The 23002-nt window shown below is 46.8% G+C and overlaps 1 protein-coding gene across 1 annotated transcript in view; it reads right to left on the bottom strand.

Annotated features, from left to right (window-relative positions):
* LOC147703391 (uncharacterized) overlaps window positions 1-23002 on the bottom strand; it is a 9287842-nt gene that overhangs the window by 108630 nt on the left and 9156210 nt on the right. The window lies entirely within an intron of this gene.

The following is a 23002-nucleotide window of genomic DNA, read 5'->3' as shown; positions in this document are numbered from 1 at the left end:
TTGGCCAAAGTTATTAAGACTATTGTTCATGAGGACCAGAGGGGCTTTATGCCGGCCAGACAATTAAATGAATTGACCTTTCAGGCCATTGCGGCAATTGATTTTGCTATAGTGGAGGAGGTACCATTAAGTATAGTAGCAATCGATGCCGCTAAGGCCTTTGACCAAGTAAGCTGGATGTACCTATGGGAAGCTCTGTCAAAGTTTGGCATACCGACTAACTTTATAACATCGATAAAAGCGTTATACTGCCAACCCAGAGCAAAATTTTTAGTAAATAACTTGCTTACAGATTGGGTTAAAATCACACGTGGTACTAGGCAGGGTTGTCCCCTATCCCCCTTATTATTTAATCTATACTTGGAGCCCTTTGTTATCAAATTACGATCAGATGATCTAATCGAACCCTTTCACCTGAATGAGCTAAATTTGAAATTTGCCCTATACGCTGATGATCTCTTAATGTTCACATCTAACCCCGAAACGTCAATCCCTCAATTATTCCAACAAGCAGAAGCATTTGGAGAAGTTTCGGGGTACAAAGTAAATAAAGAAAAAACAGAGGTCAAGCAATGGAACTAGGAGGTTAGGTTTCCTGGTGTAAAGACCCGTATGAGATATCTTGGTATCCAGCTTGTACAAAACATTACAGACATACCTAAAGTTAATTTGGAGAGGGTACTTAAAGATATCAACACACTATTACACCGATGGTCGGGACCTACCAAAGATCACCTTCCTTTTTAACTCAATACCTCTTTCATTTAGCCCTAAAGATATTGCTAAAATTCAGGGACGGATAGGGTCCTTTATTTGGAATTCCAAATCGCCCAGAATTTCTATGAAAAAACTTAGAAGAAAGATCAAAACAGGCGGGCTAGCTTTGCCAGACATTCTCCACTACTGTCAAGCTTTTCATTTTAAAAACTTTAGGTCAATGGCCGATAAAGCTGACTCATCCTGTTTGGGTCAACTATTTCAAGCTTTGTTACACAATATTCCTCAAGGTAAAGAATCTTTTTTATTTAAGTTCGGAGACCCGAAGTTCTACAAGAAGGTCAGACTAAAAATCCTGGGAACAGCTTTGCGAAACTGGGTGTTTATCAGGAAAAAACTGGACATCTCTTACTACACTCCCCTTGCCCCTGTATGGGACTCGCCGGGAACACCCGAATGCCTGAGAGATCAATTATCGATTCCTCTTAAAACAGCGGGCATTGGACAGTGGCAAGACCTTATCGTAGACTCTAGACTAATGGAGTGGGATTCTTTATCCAGACTAACAAATGGTACCCTTACCAGATTCAAATTTTACCAATTATCCAACTGGTGCAGTACTATAACTTGGAATCTCACAACTAATCCTAAATTTGATCTAGTAAAGAGAAAAGGGAGCTGGAAAAAAGAAGTTGCCTTTTGGTACGACGCACTAAATGAGAAAGATCAAGCCACGGAATCTGAACTTAACAAATTATGGGGAGAAGAAATAGCTCTACAACATGGCGAACTACAAGGTCTTTGGGGAGATTCTTTTAAATTGTTGCATACGGTTGTTAAATCTGCCCCCTTAAAGCGAAACCATCTGTTTACATTATATAGAGCGTATTTTTCACCCAAGAAGCTTTCCAAGTTTACAAATATGGATTACTCTTGCTTGCGCTGTAATCTCTCCAAGGCTGACGACATACATATGTTCGCTGAGTGCCCTAAATTATCTCTCTTTTGGTCCAAAATAGAGGAATTTATAATAGAAGTGTGTAATATACGGTTTAAAATTACTCCGATGACCATATTTTTTGGGCTAGAGTTTGGATCTCCGCTTAAAGAGATGAGGACTAAATTTATATTTTATGCAATGATTATAGCTAGACGAGAAATTTGTAAACTTTGGAAGTCAGAGATCATTCCTACCTTTGCAGATTTTTTAAGTTATATTATTTATATCAGTGAAGCTGATCTTGCATGTGATAATTCTTGCCTTGACAAAACTTGGGCGGCCCTGGTGGCCTGGCGGAACCGATGACATATATTCCTATGATTTCACCTGGGTCCTGTGGACGCTTGGTATCCTACCCAACTGAGGGCCGTATCGACTATAGGGTATGGAGTGGACCTAGCTCACAGTGGAGACTGGAGGGGTATCCGACCTTCTCTCCCAATCTAGAGCCAAGACGGTAGTTTTGGTCCCGTTGGACAGAACATCGCATTGAGGAGAGGAGGAGATACCCTTTCTAGAATACCCACTTCTGGTATATGAGGAATAAAAAAAAAAAATAAAAAAAAGGGGGACTGCCTGGCCCGTGCACATGAAAGTAGTTTTCCTTTCATCTAAGTACCTCAGATTAAAATCCTCTGCTATAATTACCTGATGGGATTTATATTTAGTTAAAAGATCATCTAATGTACGTGTCAGGGAGTCCATAGAATCTTTAATGTGCTGGATTGATATAGCAGTTTATTAGCAGAAGACAAAGCAGTTGAGAATAAAAATTCAGGCCTTTGATCAATAAGACTTGAGTCGCTGGTGTTTTTGATTGGAATTCTGGAGCCACAAGTCTGCAGGGAGCTTTAGAAAAACAGAGAGTCTGCCCAATGGACGGCCAAAGATGTTCCTTTTTGTTGGTGCTACGTGGTGCTCATAATACTCTGCCGGGGGGGAACTGGCCAAGGCCCATGTCTCCTGGAAGCATAGTATGTTGTCCTTCTCTAGAAACTTCTTCGTATTTTCATCTTTAGCAATGTTACTAACCTCTGCTATGTTCCATTAGGTTATGGTGAGTTGTTGCCGGGGTGGGCTTACGTCCCATTTTCTCCACCAAGCTGGGCCTACTGCCATGTTTGTGAGGAATAGTACTGGTGCATTCTTTGATCTCCTGTTTTGTCTGGGGCAAGGTGACTTGAATGTACAGCCTGATGATTGTTGTAGCATGTGATCCTGATGCCATTGGACCTTTGACCCTGCTCGCAGGCAGGTCGCTCCCCAGGCCACCACACAGCCGCCAGCTGCCTCGTTGCTCCTGACGCTGCCATCTCCCGCTCCCTTGTTCCCGCCTCCACGTCCCTGCAGCCCCGCCCCCCTGACACCCATTGGCCACCCCTCTCCCGCCTCCCAGCTGCTCCTCCCTCCCTTTCTACCTCCTAAGGGGTCAGAGCAGGAGCGACCTTTGACCCTGCTCACAGGCAGGTCGCTCCCCACGCCACCACACTGCTGCCAGCTGCCTCATTGCTCCTGCCACCGACGTCTCCCTCGTTCCCACCACTGTGTCCCTGTAGCCCCACCAAACTGACACCCACTGGCCACCCCGTTCCCGCCTCCCAGCTGCTCCTCCCTCCCTACCTATCTCTTATGGAAGCCGTGCAGCAAGCCCGTCCGCGCCTGGAACATGCCCTGTGCCAGAACCCCTGGACCACGCGAACACCACAACACCGGACTCCGCTATGACGCCAGCAGCCTCCACGCACTCAACGCCGGCCGAAACCACACCTGCTTCCAAGCCACACCGAAACAGACTCACGGACCTTTCACCTGCCACACCGGCAGCTTCACCTGTGACAGAACCACCAAACCTCCAAGGACCAGACCCAAACACCTCCGCTGCATACTCCTCAACACCCACTGCACACGCAAACACGCCATCGAGATTTGGGATCTGCTCGACACCTCCGCCCCAGACGTGGCCTTCCTGACTGAGACCTGGTTGAATGACTCCTCGGCGCCCGACATCGCCATAGCCATTCCGGACGGCTACAAGATCACCCGTAGGGATCGAGCCAACAGAATCGGAGGAGGAATAGCCATCGTCCACAAGTCCACCCTCAAGGTTGCCACCCACGCAAACGACACCCTTAACACTGCTGAACACCTTAACTTCCGATCCACACTGACCCCATCATCACCCTCAGAGGAACACTCATCTACAGACCACCCGGACCCCGAACACAATTCAGCGACTCAATCACCGACCTCGCCAGCACCCACGCACTCACCTTCACAGACTACATCCTCCTCGGGGACCTGAATTTCCACCTCGAGAACAACAACAACGCCAACTCCACCACCCTGATCGGCAACCTCGCCAACCTCGGCCTCAGACAACTCGCCCCTGCACCCACCCACGCCGCTGGCCACACACTGGACCCCATCTTCTCCAGAGGCACCCACGCCGCCTTCAACCACACCACCGAACTCCACCGGACCGACCACCGCTGCATCCATTTCACCTTTAACAAACCAACCATGCACCACCGCACCCAACAGCTGCCTCGCTGCTGCTGGAGCAAAGTCACCGAAGACCAGCTGATCACCACCCTCGCCCAGAACCCACCCACCGACCCCACCAACCCAGGCGCCGCAGCCCTCAGCCTCAAACAGTGGATCGGCGACTGCGCCAACACCCTCGCCCCACTCAAGAAACCCTCCAACAACCACCCCAGCAAGAGAGCCACCTGGTTCTCCGACGAGCTGCAGACCTCCAAACGCGCCTGCCGGAAACTGGAGAAGATATGGCTCCACGAACGCACTCTGGACAACCACGCAGCCCACAAGGACGCCACCCGCAGACATCACCACCTCATCAGATTAGCCAAGAGATCCTCCTTCAAAGACTGCCTTGATAATAACGCACACGACAGCAAAGAGCTCTTCAGCATCATAAAGGAACTCTCCAACTCGAGCGCCAACGCCAGTGACATACCGCCCTCACAAGAACTGTGCAGCACACTGGCCATCTTCTTCCACCGCAAGATCGCTGACATCCATGACAGCTTCAACACCATGACCACCCCGACTACGCCAGACCCCACCTCCCCTATGAACACCACCAGCGCCAACCGCCTGATCTCCTGGTCCAACGTCAACGACGACGAGACATGCAAGATAATGAACTCCATCCACTCAGGATCTCCGTCAGACCCGTGCCCACACCACATATTCAACAAAGCAGACGCTGCCATCGCACCCCAACTACGGATGGTCATCAACATCTACTTCGAAACAGCAACATTCCCGGAAAGCTGGAAACACGCCGAAATCAGCGCCCTCCTCAAGAAGCCCAAGGCGGACCCCAAGGACCTCAAGAACTTCCGGCCCATCTCCCTGCTCCCATTCCCGGCGAAGTTCATTGAGAAAATCATCAACATGCAACTGGCCCGCCACCAGGAAGACAAGATCTTGGACCCGTCCCAGTCCGGGTTCAGACGAAACTACAGCACCGAGCAGCCCTCATCGCTGCCACAGATGACATCAGGCTCCAACTAGACAACGACGAAACATCAGCCATTATCCTCCTGGACCTGTCTGCCGCCTGCGACACGGTCTGCCATCGCACTCTAAAGACACGCCTCCTAGAAGCTGGAATTCAAGAGACGGCCCTGGACTGGACCATGTCCTTCCTCTCCGGCAGAACCCAGAGCATCCGCCTCCCACCCTTCCGATCCAAGGCCACCAACATCATCTGCGGCGTCACCCAGGGATCATCCCTCAGCCCGACGCTGTTCAACATCTACATGGCCCCTCTCGCACAAGTGGCCCGCCAACACGACCTCAACATCATCTCCTACACCGACGACACCCAGCTCATCCTGTCTCTCACCAAGGACCCGCACACCGCCAAAACCAACCTCCACGAGGGAATGAAGGCCGTCATCGACTGGATGCAAAACAGCCGTCTGAAGCTAAGCATGGACAAGACGGAGATACTCATCCTCGGACCCACCCCCTCAGCCTGGGACGACTACTGGTGGCCGACCACACTGGGAGCAGCACCGACATCCACCGACCATGCACGCAACCTAGGATTCATCCTCGACTCCTCCCTCTCCATGTCTAAACAGGTCAACGCCTATCTCTTATGGAAGCCGTGCAGCAAGCCCGTCCGCGCCTGGACCATGCCCTGTGCCAGAACCCCTGGACCCCGCGAACACCACAACACCGGACTCCGCTATGACGCCAGCAGCCTCCACTATATACCAAATAGGGGCAGAAATTTTATGTCCCATTTTAACAGCCCTTTTCAATCGAATACATTTAGAAGGAGATCCTATACCCCCGACATGGTCAGAGGCCACAGTAACCCTGGTTTTGAAACCTAATAAAGACCCCTCACTGGTTGAGTCGTTTAGGCCAATCTCGCTGCTGAACGTGGACTATAAAATCTTTGCAGGGGTTTTGGCAGCGAGATTGGCCAAAGTTATTAAGACTATTGTTCATGAGGACCAGAGGGGCTTTATGCCGGCCAGACAATTAAATGAATTGACCTTTCAGGCCATTGCGGCAATTGATTTTGCTATAGTGGAGGAGGTACCATTAAGTATAGTAGCAATCGATGCCGCTAAGGCCTTTGACCAAGTAAGCTGGATGTACCTATGGGAAGCTCTGTCAAAGTTTGGCATACCGACTAACTTTATAACATCGATAAAAGCGTTATACTGCCAACCCAGAGCTAAATTTTTAGTAAATAACTTGCTTACAGATTGGGTTAAAATCACACGTGGTACTAGGCAGGGTTGTCCCCTATCCCCCTTATTATTTAATCTATACTTGGAGCCCTTTGTTATCAAATTACGATCAGATGATCTAATCGAACCCTTTCGCCTGAATGAGCTAAATTTGAAATTTGCCCTATACGCTGATGATCTCTTAATGTTCACATCTAACCCCGAAACGTCAATCCCTCAATTATTCCAACAAGCAGAAGCATTTGGAGAAGTTTCGGGGTACAAAGTAAATAAAGAAAAAACAGAGGTCATGCAATGGAACCAGGAGGTTAGGTTTCCTGGTGTAAAGACCCGTATGAGATATCTTGGTATCCAGCTTGTACAAAACATTACAGACATACCTAAAGTTAATTTGGAGAGGGTACTTAAAGATATCAACACACTATTACACCGATGGTCGGGACCTACCAAAGATCACCTTCCTTTTTAACTCAATACCTCTTTCATTTAGCCCTAAAGATATTGCTAAAATTCAGGGACGGATAGGGTCCTTTATTTGGAATTCCAAATCGCCCAGAATTTCTATGAAAAAACTTAGAAGAAAGATCAAAACAGGCGGGCTAGCTTTGCCAGACATTCTCCACTACTGTCAAGCTTTTCATTTTAAAAACTTTAGGTCAATGGCCGATAAAGCTGACTCATCCTGTTTGGGTCAACTATTTCAAGCTTTGTTACACAATATTCCTCAAGGTAAAGAATCTTTTTTATTTAAGTTCGGAGACCCGAAGTTCTACAAGAAGGTCAGACTAAAAATCCTGGGAACAGCTTTGCGAAACTGGGTGTTTATCAGGAAAAAACTGGACATCTCTTACTACACTCCCCTTGCCCCTGTATGGGACTCGCCGGGAACACCCGAATGCCTGAGAGATCAATTATCGATTCCTCTTAAAACAGCGGGCATTGGACAGTGGCAAGACCTTATCGTAGACTCTAGACTAATGGAGTGGGATTCTTTATCCAGACTAACAAATGGTACCCTTACCAGATTCAAATTTTACCAATTATCCAACTGGTGCAGTACTATAACTTGGAATCTCACAACTAATCCTAAATTTGATCTAGTAAAGAGAAAAGGGAGCTGGAAAAAAGAAGTTGCCTTTTGGTACGACGCACTAAATGAGAAAGATCAAGCCACGGAATCTGAACTTAACAAATTATGGGGAGAAGAAATAGCTCTACAACATGGCGAACTACAAGGTCTTTGGGGAGATTCTTTTAAATTGTTGCATACGGTTGTTAAATCTGCCCCCTTAAAGCCAAACCATCTGTTTACATTATATAGAGCGTATTTTTCACCCAAGAAGCTTTCCAAGTTTACAAATATGGATTACTCTTGCTTGCGCTGTAATCTCTCCAAGGCTGACGACATACATATGTTCGCTGAGTGCCCTAAATTATCTCTCTTTTGGTCCAAAATAGAGGAATTTATAATAGAAGTGTGTAATATACGGTTTAAAATTACTCCGATGACCATATTTTTTGGGCTAGAGTTTGGATCTCCGCTTAAAGAGATGAGGACTAAATTTATATTTTATGCAATGATTATAGCTAGACGAGAAATTTGTAAACTTTGGAAGTCAGAGATCATTCCTACCTTTGCAGATTTTTTAAGCTATATTATTTATATCAGTGAAGCTGATCTTGCATGTGATAATTCTTGCCTTGACAAAACTTGGGCGGCCCTGGTGGCCTGGTGGAACCGATGACATATATTCCTATGATTTCACCTGGGTCCTGTGGACGCTTGGTATCCTACCCAACTGAGGGCCGTATCGACTATAGGGTATGGAGTGGACCTAGCTCACAGTGGAGACTGGAGGGGTATCCGACCTTCTCTCCCAATCTAGAGCCAAGACGGTAGTTTTGGTCCCGTTGGACAGAACATCGCATTGAGGAGAGGAGGAGATACCCTTTCTAGAATACCCACTTCTGGTATATGAGGAATAAAAAAAAAAAAAAAAAAAAGGGGGACTGCCTGGCCCGTGCACATGAAAGTAGTTTTCCTTTCATCTAAGTACCTCAGATTAAAATCCTCTGCTATAATTACCTGATGGGATTTATATTTAGTTAAAAGATCATCTAATGTACGTGTCAGGGAGTCCATAGAATCTTTAATGTGCTGGATTGATATAGCAGTTTATTAGCAGAAGACAAAGCAGTTGAGAATAAAAATTCAGGCCTTTGATCAATAAGACTTGAGTCTCTGGTGTTTTTGTTTGGAATTCTGGAGCCACAAGTCTGCAGGGAGCTTTAGAAAAACAGAGAGTCTGCCCAATGGACGGCCAAAGATGTTCCTTTTTGTTGGTGCTACGTGGTGCTCATAATACTCTGCCGGGGGGGAACTGGCCAAGGCCCATGTCTCCTGGAAGCATAGTATGTTGTCCTTCTCTAGAAACTTCTTCGTATTTTCATCTTTAGCAATGTTACTAACCTCTGCTATGTTCCATTAGGTTATGGTGAGTTGTTGCCGGGGTGGGCTTACGTCCCATTTTCTCCACCAAGCTGGGCCTACTGCCATGTTTGTGAGGAATAGTACTGGTGCATTCTTTGATCTCCTGTTTTGTCTGGGGCAAGGTGACTTGAATGTACAGCCTGATGATTGTTGTAGCATGTGATCCTGATGCCATTGGACCTTTGACCCTGCTCGCAGGCAGGTCGCTCCCCAGGCCACCACACAGCCGCCAGCTGCCTCGTTGCTCCTGACGCTGCCATCTCCCGCTCCCTTGTTCCCGCCTCCACGTCCCTGCAGCCCCGCCCCCCTGACACCCATTGGCCACCCCTCTTCCGCCTCCCAGCTGCTCCTCCCTCCCTTTCTACCTCCTAAGGGGTCTGAGCAGGAGCGACTTTTGACCCTGCTCACAGGCAGGTCGCTCCCCACGCCACCACACTGCTGCCAGCTGCCTCATTGCTCCTGCCACTGACGTCTCCCTCGTTCCCACCACTGTGTCCCTGTAGCCCCACCAAACTGACACCCACTGGCCACCCCGTTCCCGCCTCCCAGCTGCTCCTCCCTCCCTACCTATCTCTTATGGAAGCCGTGCAGCAAGCCCGTCCGCGCCTGGACCATGCCCTGTGCCAGAACCCCTGGACCCCGCGAACACCACAACACCGGACTCCGCTATGACGCCAGCAGCCTCAACGCACTCAACGCCGGCCGAAACCACACCTGCTTCCAAGCCACACCGAAACAGACTCACGGACCTTTCACCTGCCACACCGGCAGCTTCACCTGTGACAGAACCACCAAACCTCCAAGGACCAGACCCAAACACCTCCGCTGCATACTCCTCAACACCCACTGCACACGCAAACACGCCATCGAGATTTGGGATCTGCTCGACACCTCCGCCCCAGACGTGGCCTTCCTGACTGAGACCTGGTTGAATGACTCCTCGGCGCCCGACATCGCCATAGCCATTCCGGACGGCTACAAGATCACCCGTAGGGATCGAGCCAACAGAATCGGAGGAGGAATAGCCATCGTCCACAAGTCCACCCTCAAGGTTGCCACCCACGCAAACGACACCCTTAACACTGCTGAACACCTTAACTTCCGATCCACACTGACCCCATCATCACCCTCAGAGGAACACTCATCTACAGACCACCCGGACCCCGAACACAATTCAGCGACTCAATCACCGACCTCGCCAGCACCCACGCACTCACCTTCACAGACTACATCCTCCTCGGGGACCTGAATTTCCACCTCGAGAACAACAACAACGCCAACTCCACCACCCTGATCGGCAACCTCGCCAACCTCGGCCTCAGACAACTCGCCCCTGCACCCACCCACGCCGCTGGCCACACACTGGACCCCATCTTCTCCAGAGGCACCCACGCCGCCTTCAACCACACCACCGAACTCCACCGGACCGACCACCGCTGCATCCATTTCACCTTTAACAAACCAACCATGCACCACCGCACCCAACAGCTGCCTCGCTGCTGCTGGAGCAAAGTCACCGAAGACCAGCTGATCACCACCCTCGCCCAGAACCCACCCACCGACCCCACCAACCCAGGCGCCGCAGCCCTCAGCCTCAAACAGTGGATCGGCGACTGCGCCAACACCCTCGCCCCACTCAAGAAACCCTCCAACAACCACCCCAGCAAGAGAGCCACCTGGTTCTCCGACGAGCTGCAGACCTCCAAACGCGCCTGCCGGAAACTGGAGAAGATATGGCTCCACGAACGCACTCTGGACAACCACGCAGCCCACAAGGACGCCACCCGCAGACATCACCACCTCATCAGATTAGCCAAGAGATCCTCCTTCAAAGACTGCCTTGATAATAACGCACACGACAGCAAAGAGCTCTTCAGCATCATAAAGGAACTCTCCAACTCGAGCGCCAACGCCAGTGACATACCGCCCTCACAAGAACTGTGCAGCACACTGGCCATCTTCTTCCACCGCAAGATCGCTGACATCCATGACATCTTCAACACCATGACCACCCCGACTACGCCAGACCCCACCACCCCTATGAACACCACCAGCGCCAACCGCCTGATCTCCTGGTCCAACGTCAACGACGACGAGACATGCAAGATAATGAACTCCATCCACTCAGGATCTCCGTCAGACCCGTGCCCACACCACATATTCAACAAAGCAGACGCTGCCATCGCACCCCAACTACGGATGGTCATCAACATCTACTTCGAAACAGCAACATTCCCGGAAAGCTGGAAACACGCCGAAATCAGCGCCCTCCTCAAGAAGCCCAAGGCGGACCCCAAGGACCTCAAGAACTTCCGGCCCATCTCCCTGCTCCCATTCCCGGCGAAGTTCATTGAGAAAATCATCAACATGCAACTGGCCCGCCACCAGGAAGACAAGATCTTGGACCCGTCCCAGTCCGGGTTCAGACGAAACTACAGCACCGAGCAGCCCTCATCGCTGCCACAGATGACATCAGGCTCCAACTAGACAACGACGAAACATCAGCCATTATCCTCCTGGACCTGTCTGCCGCGTGCGACACGGTCTGCCATCGCACTCTAAAGACACGCCTCCTAGAAGCTGGAATTCAAGAGACGGCCCTGGACTGGACCATGTCCTTCCTCTCCGGCAGAACCCAGAGCATCCGCCTCCCACCCTTCCGATCCAAGGCCACCAACATCATCTGCGGCGTCACCCAGGGATCATCCCTCAGCCCGACGCTGTTCAACATCTACATGGCCCCTCTCGCACAAGTGGCCCGCCAACACGACCTCAACATCATCTCCTACACCGACGACACCCAGCTCATCCTGTCTCTCACCAAGGACCCGCACACCGCCAAAACCAACCTCCACGAGGGAATGAAGGCCGTCATCGACTGGATGCAAAACAGCCGTCTGAAGCTAAGCATGGACAAGACGGAGATACTCATCCTCGGACCCACCCCCTCAGCCTGGGACGACTACTGGTGGCCGACCACACTGGGAGCAGCACCGACATCCACCGACCATGCACGCAACCTAGGATTCATCCTCGACTCCTCCCTCTCCATGTCTAAACAGGTCAACGCCGTCTCCTCCTCCTGCTACAATACCCTCCGCATGCTCCGCACGATCTACAAGTGGATCCCAACCAAAACAAGAAGAATGGTGACACAGGCCCTCGTCAGCAGCAGACTGGACTAGGGCACACAAAGCACTGCACAACACCGGACCAGCCTACCTGAACAGCAGACTCAACTTCTACACCCCGACCCGCCAGCGCCCTCGCCAATGTCCCCCGCTTCCAACGAGCAACCTCCAGTGGCAGATCCTTCTCCTACCTCGCCGACAAGACCTGGAACACCCTCCCTACCCACCTACGGCAGACCCAAGACCTACTCACCTTCAGAAGACTCCTCAAGACCTGGCTCTTCGAGCAGTAGCGGTACCCCCTCCCCTCAGCGCCTTGAGACCCTCACGGGTAAGTAGCGCACTTTACAAGTACTCTGATTGATTGATTCTGATTGATTGGGGGCATTAAGGCCGTTCTGACTGCTGCGATGGGCTACATAGTTGTTAGTCCTGTGCAGGACGTACAGGACACCCTTGTCCCCTTTATTCTCAGCGAGGACATGTGGATTTTTTGATTAACAGGGGGCTGAGCATCTATACCCCACTCACCGAGTTATTGTGATTCCACTGTACAGCTTGTCGAAGACCCTTTTGCCTCAAACCCACCAAAGTTGAATTGCTTGAGTGTCCCCCTGAAGTCTCATGAATCTGACCCAGTCCAGGTCTTCTGTTTAAATTTGTTCCAGTGAGGCTAAATGTTTAAAAGGGTGGAGAATATTGCTCCTATTCAAGATGTTGTGCTGTCCCGTAATGTGTTATCTTGAAGCAAGTACCACCTCTTAAATGTTTGTAATTGACTCATAGGCTGGTGCTTCTCCTGATCCTTGAACCTGGATGTCTGAGTTTAATGCAGAGCTTAAGCTGTCTAGGCGATTCAGAGCATTTCCTTGTTGGTTGCCGGTTTCCCTTCCTTGTGTGCTTAGTGCTCTTGTATTCTTCTCTGTACCTGGCAGTGTGGTAGCTGCCATTACCTGGGTGTTTACGTCCAGCTCTGCCTAACGTTGCTGCACCGCTGTTTTGGGACCTGGAGTAGTGCTTAATCTATCGGGGAACGAGGAAGCTTTTACATTGTTATGACTTGTAGGAGTTGCCTGCTCTTGGTTAAGTTAATATGTCGAGATCGGCGGAACATCCATCTTGACTCCCCATTTGACTGTGAATATTGGATAAAGCTGTCTGTCTGTCTGTTGAGCTTGGGGCTTCTGAATCTTGGATGATTCCAGGCTATTCCAGGCTCCAGCGCGTCTTGCTGCTGCTGTGCCTCGTAAACCCTCCACTGCAGTCTCAGCCCTGCCCCATGCTACACTGGAGGGTGCGGGGAAGGGTGACCGATGACTGTCAGAAGGGGACTGCAGCGGAGTGAGTGCCACCAGGTAGAGAAGACACTAGGTGGGGGTAGCGCCACGGGTGGGTGAGTTGGGCTGCCCGCGTCTGCGAGATCAAGTGATGCTGCAACTCTGGCCACTGGTGTCCCACCCTCCACCTACCGCCGCTGCTCCTCACCGTAGTCGTTACTGCCTTGTCTGGTCTCCCAGACTTGCAGTGGAGATGATGAGGTGTGGATGTGTAGTGAGGCAGACACTTCTTACGGCAGCTGCAGCTTTCAATACTCAGGGCTCCCGGTACAGCTCAAAGTTTGCAGCTCCTCCACGTAATTCACATTGTTATTACTAGTATAAAATCCCTGGTGAGAACCCAAAAGGTCCAATGACTTTCTTCAGGCCCCATAATTATCAATCCCTATTCACTATGCTTTACTGGCCAAACAGTCTTTGTGCAGTTGATTCCTTCATCAGTGAAGCTCATTCATGCTGTAAATTTTGCACACTTTACAAGCTATTATTGGACCATTGCCTCTTTGGAAACTTGTGTACTCCAAATGAAAATAAGGGGAACTAAAGTGATCCTGCCAGAAGTATGCCATGATAGCTGTTACGTCAAGTACCAAACCTGAATCAGTGAATTGCGAGCGTGTGAACTAATGCCTGTCTGAGAGCTTGAGCCATGATGGCTACTCCAAATACAGGCTGGTGTTCATAGTCCTGGCAGCCAAATTAATTGAGTGAGTTCCCAGTTGCACCATTTGCTAACAGAGACTGGCATAGAACTTAGGTGCTTGGAAGCTCCGAGTCCAGAAGAGAAGTTTGACTCAACTCACCACTATAAAAGAATCTCTGAAGAACAAGTTACTTACCTTCAGAAATACATTATAGAACAAGTTACTTACCTTCAGTAACTCCTTATCTGGATAGAGACTCTATCAAGCTGCAGATTCCTTACCTTAGAATTGTCCCCAGGAGTGAGACTGGACTTGGAATTTTTTTGTGAGCAGCACTCCGTCCAACAGTAGGCGGTGCCGTTTGGCTTTGCATGAGATTGGCAGAAGCATCCGCGCTGAAAATGATGTGCGCTGGGCCTATAATGAGCCACCCCAGAACGCTGATGTCAGTTTCTTTTTGTGATTTTACACAACAAAAGTGCAGAGCCACGAAGAACACTGACTACTGGTGCCTAAAGCAAGGGCCTTTAAAAGGTAAACAGCATTTCATTCTTAATCCGTGCGCAAAGCAGGGTGGACGGGGGGGTTGGTAAGGAATATGTGGCTAGATAGAGTCTTTACCAGACAAGGCATTACCGAAGATAAGTAACTTGTTCATTTGATAGAGCCTTCTAGCCACTGACTCCTCACCTTAAAATAGATACCTAAGTAGTACCTCCCCATTGGTGGGACTGCAACTCAGATTATATTAGAAAGTCGTATATGACTGAACGGGCAAAATGCCCATCTTGATGGATCTGACTGTCAAGGTAGTAGTGCTTAATAATCGTGTGCAGGGAAGTCCACGTGGCTGCCTGATAGATATCCAAGACGAGTACTCCATGAGCTAGCACAGCGGCCGCAGCCTAGTCCCTTGAAGAATAAGCGAGCAAACCTTCAGAAGGTTGCTTTTTGGACCAGGTGTAGCAGATTTTGATTCAGAGCAACATCTGTCTTGAAATGGTCCATTTGTGCACTGCCTTTCCTTTTTTTGGCTCCAATGTACCCAACAAAGAGTTGATTGTTCACCTAGAATTCTTTTATGCGGTCAAGGTAGAACAACAATGCTCTTTCTGGGTCCAGACAATGAATTCACTCCTCTTCTTTAGAGGGGTGAGGAGGAACATAAAAAGCAGGGAGGGTGCTGGACTGCCCTATGTGAAAAGAAGTGACCACCTTCGGTAGGAAAGATGTCTTAGTCCAAATGACCAGCTTCTCTGGGTAGATGGTAAGGTTCAGAGGCTGAAAAGACAAAGCCTATAGCTCACTGACCCTCCGGGCAGGTGTTATTGTCACTAAAAAGGACCTTTTTATAGTAATGAGCCTGATAGCTGCAGGTATTCACTGCGGGTTGGCTGCTGAAGGCACAGTATTTGTTTGAATTTACTGACCCATTGCTTGGCGTTTAAAGTAATTGTTGAAATTCTGCTGTTGTGCATTTTACAAAAGCCTAATTTGATTGCTAATTGCTGTTGCACATAGAATGCCTTTTCAAATTCACTGTGCCTTCTTCTTTTTACTCACCGCACTTCGCTCTTTTAATTGCAGCGATTCCCGTAGGCGCCGGTTTGAGGGTGATCGGTACTCTGACTGGGCACACAGGGAAGGGAAGTACTCCTCACATTAAAGGATATACTGTGTTTAATGCAACACTAGATATCCACTCAAATCGGGTGCCATCTTGTTTAGCGCTCTAGCTTCTGATCCACGCCCGGCTACAAATGTGTACCAGGGTGCAGAAGGGCAGCGGATGCTCAGTGGGCACACCACTGTTGTGCCGAAGGCCCACCAAATGTAAGCACGTCTGCTCACGCCCATCCGCGACCAGGGGCCAAGACCACACTTGTGCAGGCACAGAAAGTATTAGCTACTCAGCAGAAGAACTACATTTGTTCAATCTTTTTGAACAGGGTGCATGTAAGTATTCCATCAATGTGTACAATGGATACACGACTTGTGAAATGCAATAGAAAAGTAGCTAACTTTAATCACAAGGCTGACAATCTCGGACCAGAGAGAGAAAGTGAAAAAAGCCAACAGGAGAAGCATTACCTGCTCAACTGCAGATCAGTGAGCAAACATTATCTCCAATTATTGACTGTTTTAGAAGATAACAAACCGGCAGCCATGGTCCTCATGGAAACCTGGCTCCAAGAGGACTCCGTGAAAGACATTGCAATAACCCTGCTTCAGGGCTATGCAATTGCCAATGGTGACAGAGAAGGAAATAAAAGGGGTGGGGGAGTAGCTATTATCTATAAAGAGGAGCTCAAAATAAATTCTGATTCCATGTCTTTACCTGGGTGTGAACGCCTGTTCTTCGGATCACTGACAGAATTTCGACCTCATAAATATCGACCTACAAGAATATCGAGTCAATAATATCGAGGGCAAAAATATCGACATCCTATCTACAACATGGTAAGTACAAAAATATTGATAAAATAATATAGATGTAAAAAATATCGATGTTAAAAATATCGATTTTTTTCTTTTAATATATAAATGTAAAATTAAGTATATAACACTAATAAATAAAATATACATATTTAAAAGTATCTAATAATGTTTAAAATTAATAAATAATACATATATATTAATAATACATTAATGAAATATATACACTAAATATATAATATATATTATAAATTAATAAAATATATTCTAATTTACTAATACATTTACAAACATAAAACAATAACATAAATAAAATGTAAGTAATATAAAAAATAAAATATACATTTCATTGTTTTACAATTATTTATATAAAACGTTGGATAGCGTAGGGGTAAAAATTACTATTCCTACTCCAGAGAGTGCAACAGTAGGGAAAAGGTTTGATAGCGTAGGGGTAAAATTACTATTCCCACTCCAGAGAGTGCAACAGTAGGGAAAAGGTTTGATAGCGTAGGGGTAAAATTACTATTCCCACTCCAGAGAGTGCAACAGTAGGGAAAGCGTTGGATAGCGTAGGAGTAAAAATTACTATTCCCACTCCAGAGAGTGCAACAGTAGGGAAAGCGTTGGATAGCGTAGGGGTAAAAATTACTATTCCCGCTCCAGAGAGTGCAACAGTAGGGAAAGCGTTGGATTGCGTATGGGTACAAATTACTATTCCCACTCAAGAGAGTGCAACACTAAGGAAAGCGTTGGATAGCGTACGGGTAAAAATTACTATTCCTACTCCAGAGAGTGCAACAGTAGGGAAAGCATTTGATAGCGTAGGGGTAAAATTACTATTCCCACTCCAGAGAGTGCAACAGTAGGGAAAGCGTTGGATAGCGTAGGAGTAAAAATTACTATTCCCACACCAGAGAGGGCAACAGTAGGGAAAGCGTTGGATAGCGTAGGGGTAAAAATTACTATTCCCACTCCGGAGAGTGCAACAGTAGGGAAAGCGTTGGATATCGTACAGGTAAAAATTACTATTCCCACTCCAGAGAGTGCAACAGTAGGGAAAGCGTTGGATAGCGTAGGGGTAAAAATTACTTCCCACTCCAGAGTGTGCAACAGTAGGGAAAGCGTTGGATAGCGTAGGGGTAAAAATTACTATTCCCACTCCGGAGAGTGCAACAGTAGGGAAAGCGTTGGATAGCGTAGGGGTAAAAATTACTATTCCCACTCCAGAGAGTGCAACAGTAGGGAAAGCGTTGGATAGCGTAGGGGTAAAAATTACTATTCCCACTCCAGAGAGTGCAACAGTAGGGAAAGTGTTGGATAGTATAAGGGTTAAAATAACATACTTATAAATAAACGACTTTTGTAATTATAAATAAATTAACTATTAAATAAATATAAACCATATACAATACCTATACTTAATTATAAAACACATGCTTAGCAAAATATATTTTACCTAAAATTAATATAAAATAATACCATTTAATAATATTTAATTACCAATTAATAATTAATTATCAATTATATTATTACCAATACAATTAGTTTTAATACATTACTATTTAATTAAATTTACTTTACTTCCCACCATATTTCCCTATAAAACAACTACCCATAATACAACACATTTATCCAATAATGATTTAATGAAAAATAATTAGTAAATAATTATAATTAATTAACTATTAATTAAAATTAATATAATGTATTTTATAATTCCTACTAATTATTAAATAATTAACCTTAATTAAATTACTCCCCACCCTATTCCCCTATAAACCCACATCCCGCTACAGAAAATATATATCAATTAATAAATTATTTTTTTCAATTAATTATTAATAATTATCAATTAATTATAATTAATTAATTAATTAATCCTACTAATTATTAATCAACTTACCATAATTAAATTACTTCCCACCCTATTCCCCTATAAACCCACAACCCGCTACAGAACATATATATCAATTAATAAATTAAATACAATTATTTTCTTATTATTTTCAATTAATTACCAATTAATTATAATTTATTAATTAATCCTACTAATTAATAATCAATTTACCATAATTAAATTACTTATTATACAAAATTAATACACATATAATAGTAATTATTTTAAATACTTAAATTAAACATATAACACATACATAATAAAAAACTATAAAATAATACAAATATCGATATTAGTGTCATCGAAATTAGTAACATCGATATATATGCTATTGATATTACTAACTTCGATATTACTTACATCGATATTAAGAATTTCGATATTACTTACCTTGGGTCGATATTCTGTCCTACGATATTCTTGACTTCGATATTATGCTCCTTCGATATTTCAGACTCGATATTATGGTAGGTTGATATTTCCAAGTCAATATTTTGACTGTGTACCCTGTTGTTCACATTAGAATTGTCAGCGACCTTCACCTTCTCGGATTTACTAATATATCGCCACCTTGGCCCTGCCACCCAGTTTATACAGATTCTTCCTGACACTGTGGTAGAACACAGTGTGCTGTCTGCTAACTTCACAGTCCTAGGTGACTTAAATATGCATCTAGAAAATGTCAACTGAAATATCAAGAAACCTCATAATGGGCCTTGCGGCAGTCCAACTAACACGCCGAGTCTCAGCCCCCACCCATAAGCATGGCCATTTATTAGATCCAATATTCTCCAATACCCCTGAGTTGACTTAAGTGGATCCAACACATATCGTATGGTCTGATCATCAACTATTCCCCTTCCAGGTGTGTTTTATAAACACAACAAGCTCGACATCTCACTAGTCCAAGCTTAGGCAAAACTGGTCAAAAATAGATACAAGTGAAAGGGAGAACATGCTCACCACTTGCAATCTTGAAATGGTTGGAGATTTGGCCACTAGATATAAGAAATTTGAAACATGGATGGTGAATGCCTCAAACACTCTGGCTCCTCTTAGACAACAAAACGCCAAGCGTCCCTGAGAAAGGGCATCATGGTTCTCATCGGAGCTCGTAAAACTGATTGGGAATCAAATGTTTTTTAAAGAATTTGAAGGAAAAGCTATGAGGAAATGATCAAAATCAACTACATGAAGTCAGTAAACACATATCACTATGCCATCAGGGAGGCAAGAGTCAATTATTTTGCCTCAAAGATTGACATTGTTGCTAACTCATCCAGAGAGCTGTTCAATCTGGTGAGCAGTCTTATGAAGCCCTTAAAAGTACACCCCCCTTCCTACAGATTCGAGATGCAATTTGCTAGCCAACTTCTTTTTAGAGAAGGTCAAGTAGTACCAGGATGCAATTTTGTGTGGGTAATGATCGTAGCCACCTATCCCACCAGCGACGGCTATGGGCACTATATATGTTTTGTGTCAACCAATGTGTGTGCTCTTTGTAAGTGATCCCAACCCCTTTTAGGTCTCGCCTCTCAATGTTCATGCGCATTGAGCGGAGCGAGACTATAGGGCCTTAAACAGCGTTTAACCAAGCACACAATTCCACTGGCGATTTGATGCAGTGCATGTGCGCTTTTAGCTCAATGCGGAAGCGCAATGAGTTAAAATGCGCGTGCACAGCATCAAATCGCCAGTCTTCACCATCTGTTTCCCAGCCCCCAGCCGCCAGCACCTCCCCTCTCTCTCCCCGCACACAGCCAGGCTCGCATTTCTCCTCCCCCTGCCCTGCACATGTCACCAGCCGCCTGCCTGCCTGCCTCGCCTTTGAAGTAAAGCTTAGCTTCGGCCCCTGCTGCTTCAGACCCTTATCGCCGCTCTCCCCGCTCCTCCCCCTGTTGCGGCCGTGTCGCATTTCTCCTCCCCCCTCCCCACAGCAATGCCCTTCGTCTTGTTGTCTACCTCCTTCTAAACTCTGCCTCCATGCCCCTGCCAGTCTCATTCTTTCTCTGACTCTGTACGTCTCTGCCAACTCTCTGTTACTACCTGTCTCTGTCTTTGCCTCAGTCTGTTGCTGTTGAGATATTTCTATGGCTGTTCGTTAGTTTCTGTCCCCCTCCCCCCGCCCTCCCCCCAAAATTTGGTTCTAGTTGCCCGCCTGATTTCATTGATATTAATTACCCAGTTCCTGGAATTGAGTATACTACATTTTACTTACAGGTGTCGATAGGACCTACTCCAATTAAGCACAATTCATATATCTTAAAGGTGATTACATAAGACATACTTTCAGCACAGCAGTGCAAGAAGCTAGTGCGCGAAACCAAATGACTCCCTCCACGTACAACATTCGATCTTGTTTCGCTTGTTTTCGGAATATCCGCCAGGGATGCAGCTCTATAAAAGCCAGCACTGTCGGAGTGGCTTTCTTTGTGCTTGCTTGTAAATGTGATATTAACCTGGCAGTCACTATTGCAGCAATTGGTGCGAGGCCTTGTCGAGGGCAGGGTTGTATTTTCTAACTCGTGACTTCCCTACATCACTGCCCTGGGTCTCCTCTCTTCCAGCTTCCCATCAGCACAATGTTTCAACTGCTTCCTGGGAGCGCGGTGACAGCGCTGTTCTTGAAACAAAAGACGTGTTTGTCCATCCCAGGCCCAAGGCTGCGCACCGCGAGTCTGCTGGACAAGCGCCACCGGCGGAAGTGGAGCGTGAGACCGGCCACAGAACGCGCAACCAGGCTCTGGAACATTCCATGGCCCTCGCCGCCTCGCGAGGGGCTTAGCCATAAAACTTCAGCTAGTTGATATCCATTACTGACATTAATGCTAGAGAACTTTGCTGGACGAGCGCAGTTTTAAAATTAAAATATAACTCTAATGGTTAGAGAGGTCTGTTCGACTCCGTCACAATTTTGACTCATACAGTAGCATATAGGGTTAATGTTCCTGCATCTAGTGTACCATGCAGGTGATGTCACAGATAATTATTTTACCAGCCACCTGCCTGCCTGCCTCACCTTTGAAGTGAATCTTAGCTTCGGCCCCTGCTGCTTCACACCCTCATCGACGCTTTACCCGCTCAGTCCCCTGCTGCGGCCGTGTCGCATTTCTCCTCCCCCTCCCCACAGCAATGCCCTCCGTCTTGTTGTCTACCTCCTTCTAAACTCTGCCTCCATGCCCCTGCCAGTCTCTTTCTTTCTCTGACTCTGTACGTCCCTGCCAACTCTCTGTTACTACCTGTCTCTGTCTTTGCCTCAGTCTGTTACTGTTGCGATCTTTCTATGGCTGTTCGTTAGTTTCTGTTCCACCCCCCCGCCTCCCCCCCGAAATTTGGTTCTAGTTGCCCGCCTGATTTCATTGATACTAATTACCCAGTTCCTGAAATTGAGTATACTACATTTTACTTACAGGTGCCATTGGTGCGAGCCCTTGTCGAGGGCAGGGTCGTATTGTCTAACACGTGACTTCCCTACATCACTGCCCGGGTCTCCTCTCTTCCAGCTTCCTATCAGCACAATGTTTCAACTGCTTCCTGGGAGCGCGGTGACAGCGCTGTTCTTGAAATAAAAGACGTGTTTGTCCATCCCAGGCCCATCGGTCCTTCAACTACTACAGGACAAGTCCTTTGATCCCACGAACCAACTCTTAATGAGTTTGGACGTGGAAAGCTTGTATACGAGCTACCACATGATGAAACACTCCTAATTATTGAGGAGGTTCTTTTGACGACACCATGGAAATACCAGACACCCAGGGGTTTGGTCCTAGAGTGCATTTCTTTGGCACTACAGAAGAACTTTTTCCAATATAAGTCAACCATCTACCTACAGAGCCATGGTACCAGCATGGGCAGGACTTTTGCTCCAAGTTTAGCTGGGCTATATGTGTACCACTTAGAAGCAACTAAAATTCTTCACACAAACAACCCATACAGAAGGAACATCAATACCTGGAAAAGGTACATAGACGACGTCCTGGTCATCTGGGACGGAGACCAACAGTCTGCAGACGACTTCCTGGTCTGGCTTAATAACCAGAATGCATTTCTGAAGTTCACCAGCACAGTCCCTAACCAATCATTGGTTTTCTTGGACTTAAACATCTATACTGAAGGGGGAGGCTTAAAACGACGACCCATTTTAAACCCACAGCGAGGAACTGTCTATTAAGATATGACAGTTTCCACCCAAGACATCTCAGAGAGAACTTACCGTACGGCCAATTTTTGCGCCTCAGACGCAACTGCACTGAGATATCACAATTCAGGACACAGGCCTGTGACCTGAAGGAAAAACTAATACAGAGGCAGTACCCTGTAAAAATCATTGACAAAGCCATGAAACGTGCGAAAAACAACCACAGAGAAGCTCTACTGGAGGATAGACCACAGGAGACAAAAGAAACCAGATGACCAATATGTGTCACCACCTACAATACCGTGTCCACTGATGTCTCCAAGATCATTAATAAACATTGGGGTATTCTGACATGTGGCACCCTCAACCTGGAAAAACCGATGTACGCACACCGCCGAGGTAGAAACCTTAAAGACATTTTGGTACACACACGACCAAAACCCACCTGTGAGACAAGACAAACCACCAT

This window comes from Lissotriton vulgaris, chromosome 7 (assembly GCF_964263255.1).
Source record: "Lissotriton vulgaris chromosome 7, aLisVul1.2, whole genome shotgun sequence".
NCBI lineage: Eukaryota > Metazoa > Chordata > Amphibia > Caudata > Salamandridae > Lissotriton > Lissotriton vulgaris.
This window is presented reverse-complemented; position numbering and strand designations above follow the sequence as displayed.